The sequence below is a fragment of the Mandrillus leucophaeus genome, unplaced genomic scaffold, assembly GCF_000951045.1.
Source record: "Mandrillus leucophaeus isolate KB7577 unplaced genomic scaffold, Mleu.le_1.0 Scaffold1020, whole genome shotgun sequence".
In the NCBI taxonomy this organism is placed as follows: domain Eukaryota; kingdom Metazoa; phylum Chordata; class Mammalia; order Primates; family Cercopithecidae; genus Mandrillus; species Mandrillus leucophaeus.
Genome location: NW_012098322.1, coordinates 133,617 through 137,859, shown reverse-complemented (window position 1 = coordinate 137,859; position 4,243 = coordinate 133,617).

The window sequence follows — 4,243 nt, the reverse complement described above, 5'->3', positions numbered from 1 at the left end:
GATGCCAATTTTAAATCTACCAGATACTATTTCAATTACAGAGAAGTTAACTCTTATCTAATGTGCCATGTTTGAAAAAAAAATTGGTTTTAATGCTGTTCTAGTCATCTATTGATGCATAACAAACCACCTCCACTTAGTGTCATAATAGTACTAAAGGCATTCATTTTGCTCACAAATCTTCAATTTGGAAGAAGCATATTGGGGAAAATTTAATCTCTGCTTGATGCCATATCAGTTGGTGTAGTTCAAAGGCTAGAAGCAATTTACCAACTGAAGCTAGAATTGCTTAATGTTCATGTAGGCAACCTATAGACCATAGGTCAAATCTGGCATACCTTCTGTTTTTGAAAATAAACTTTGACTGGGACACAGCATTTCTCATTGGATTATGTATTGTCCTTTAACATTTGTTTTTATTTATGGCTATTTTCGCAGAGAAGAATTAAGTAGCTCTTACAGAGACTGTATGGCCCCACGATGTAAACATTTGCTCTCTAGCCCCATTTATTAAAAAAATCTGTGTTCTCTATGAAGACTCACTCAATCACATGTTTGGAGGTAGACTTTGGTTGTTGACTAGCACCTCAACTTTGGCTGTCATAAAAATTTCTACACCATCCTCACCATGTAGCAGTTTGATTTTCTCATGACATGGTGGCTAGGTTCCAAAAGTGAGCAATGCAAGAAACAGTAAATGGCAATAGCTAGTTTCTTAAGACATAGGCAACAACGTAGTCCAGACTGAAGAGAAGGGGCATACATACTCTCATCTCTTGAAAGAAGGAGTATCAATAAATTTATGTTACTTTTTGAAACCACCATTCACTCATGACCACATTTCAATGAAATATTTCAAAATACTTATGTCATAGAAATTACTTAAATGTTCTTCAACTATTTACTGAGCCCATATAATGTAGAATGCATCTATAAGTAAAATAGATATCATCCTTGCTTGAAGGAACTTATATTTGAGCATAAGAAAAATGTGAATAATAACCGTGTAAATAAAAAATATAAACATGATAACTTTAGAGAACAATAAATATTACAACAAAGTGGAAGTGGAAGAGTTGGGAGTCTTACTACTTTTGGTCAGGGAGGCCCTTGCTCCACTGATGACACTATCAGTCCTGAAAAGATATGATTGCCAAGCACAGCATGCATAAAGATAATAAACACAAACACTGGTAAACATAAGTGAGCCTGTGATACTCAAACAGGAGAGGGAAGACTAGTGCAACTAGAGCATAATTGGTAAGGAATCCAAAAGAGACACAGTTAGAGAGGCAGAGGGAAGTCAGGCCATGGGGCTCTTACAAATAATGTGGGATTTTCTTCTAAGCTTAATAGGAAATCATTGCAGTGCTATAAATGAGTGGCAGGCTCTAATTTTGTTTTCAAAACTTACTCTTGCTGCTGGGAAGAAAGGATTCTGGCCGAGTAGGGCAGCTGAGGAGGGCAATTAATTGAGACAGTGAATATGATAACCAGGTAAAAGCAGACAAACTAATTGAGAAACAATTGCTATACTCAAGGCAAGAGATAGTGGTGACTCCAGCTTGGGTGCCAGGAGACAAGATGAAAATAAATGGAATAATAAGAATTTTAAAAATAGAGCCAACAGGATTGATTGTAGGAGGAGTGGAGAAAAAAGAAAGGTTGTATGGTGAATTACCCCTGAAACTCAGGTTGGCTTAACTCTGACCTAGTCTGGGACTGGGGGCTACTCATTTAGTAGTTAGAAGTGCTTCACCCAAATGTAACTTCTCATTGGAAGGCACTTCCTTTCTTTAGCAGTCCCAGTTCAACAAAGCTGAAGTTAGTAGTAGCTGGGCTTTCTTTGCATACTCCTTGTTCAACTGGCATCTGAAACCAGACTACTTGCCCTCTGAACTCTAATTCTAATTTCTTGCAAATAAGCCTGTTCTCATGCTTGCCTCAAGGTAGAATAGAAGGACTCATGGTCTCTTCCCCAGACCAGTGTCCCAAAGCATCTGCCAGCAGAGTCATAGCACTGTATGCTTCTTAGTGAGATGATGAGAAAACAGGAAATTTTGTTAGCCTTTGTATTTAAAGGTCACTAACACAATGTGTGCTTTAGGTCATACCACATGATACTAACCTCACCACAGAAAATGATGCAAAGGGAGCACTCAACGTGACTCCTTGGGTTTTGTTTTGGACCAAATGTTGCAATTTACTAAAAATGGAAAGAAAAATAACAGGTTTGGTGTATGTCTATGTAAAGAGGGAAGTGCAGTGAGAATTAAGAACTCCATTTTGGCCATGCCAAATCTGAGTTAGCTATCATGTGTTAGAGTTGCTGATGAAAAATGGAGAAATATATGGAACACAGAAGTTCTCAAGCAGACTAAAGAAGGAGCAAAGACAATTTTAATACCCTTGCAAATATACCATCAGTCATCAAATATTTTCCATTGACTGTAAGGGGAATGAGAGTTGTTGGAACAGGCAGGTAAATTCAGGCAGCTGAACTTACTTCTGAACCTGAGTCTCTAATGGCCTCTGTTCTCCGGGAGCTCCCACCTGACAGAGAGAAAGTCATAATTTCTACCATGAGTTTTAAAAAGTGCTAGCCTTGGGAAAAAATTAAAAATAAAAAAATTTGAGATATTGGCAATATTTTCTAATTCCATTCTGCCCCAGAAGCTGGGTTAAAGCCATAAACAATATCCAGAAAGTTTTTACTAACTTTCCACCCAGTTGATGACAAGCCGACTAAAAGTGTGGGACTCACCCTAAGGAAAAAATATGCAAAATGCTTCTCAAGAGCAGATGCCACTTTCTGTCACCTCAATTTTTTTTCTTTTCTTTTCTTTTTTTTTTTTTTGAGATAGGGTCTTGCTCTGTTGCCCAGGCTTGAGTGCAGTGGCGTGATCTCGGCTCAATGTAACCTCTGCCTTCTGGGTTCAAGCAATTTTCATGCCTCAGCCTCCCGAGTAGCTGGGACTACAGGTGTGCACCACCACGCTTGGCCAATTTTTGTATTTTCAGTAGAGGTGGGGTTTTGCCATGTTGGCCAGACTGGTCTCCAACTCCTGGCCTCAAGTGATCCATCTGCCTTGGCCTCCCAAAGAGCTGGATTACAAGCATGAGCCACCATGACTAGCCTCACCTTAACTTTTTTCCAAGCTTAGGTGGGAAGGCAGAATGAGAAAAAACACAGACAGCTACTTATTTCCCCCAGTAATTTCCAGTGTAACAAAAGGCAAGACCAACAAGGGATGAAAATCTTGAGGGTACTATAAGGTAAGCAGGGGAGATAAGAAAAGGTGCTTTGCAGCCCTTGTGGTTCCTCTATCTACTAGGTATTGATAATACTTGGAAAAATCCTTGGGTTCCCCTGTGTTTACCCCTCTTTATTCAGGAAGAAAGTAGGAACGGATCTTGCAGAATGGAAGGTGGAGATGGGCATATAAGTTCATGTCTAATAGTCTCTGAAATCTTCTGTTAAGAGTGTCCTTTCACCTGAATTAGTAGAACCATACAGAGTCCAGAGATAATCCTCATGGAATAAGACACACCAAGCTACGACATAAAATCCACATAAAATATTACATATCAAATGATTATATATCTGAGTTAAATAATAATTCATTAAATAATGAATCTTCATTATTTTTGAGATAGCAAGACCCTATCTCAAAAAAAAAAAAAAACTTCTTTCAAATACACAAATGCATGGTCAAGTGCTTGGGACATTCCAGGCACACAGTAAATATGCAATAACTATTGGTCACCAATATTATTTCTATTTTAGAATTGCTGATATTATCTGTAATTGGCTTATATTATACATTCTGCTAAGGTTACTTTTTGACAATGAAGTAGGTATTTACAAAGTAAAATCTCATGCTTCAGCTTGTGAGGCTTTAGCCTCTCCCTTCTACTAGGAAGTCGTTTTAGATCTGGTAAAACAAACCCTCACATTTGAAAAGAAATGCTTGAAGATAAGAATTTGCACAATAAAAGACAGTTTATACATGTTTGAATTCAGCTTTTCCTCATCTCACTAAAAGTGGACACAACAAGTGCTGAAATAATACATTTGGATGCTTTACCCTGAATGCACTGTGTCAACATTTCAAGCATTTTCAAAAATACTCTTTTTCTGCTTCAAGATATAGCTCCAAATTTTGATGATGAACGGAGATGCCAGTTTGCTTGCTTGGATTTTAGTCCTCACATTTGCTGAAACATAGCTAAATGAGTTTAG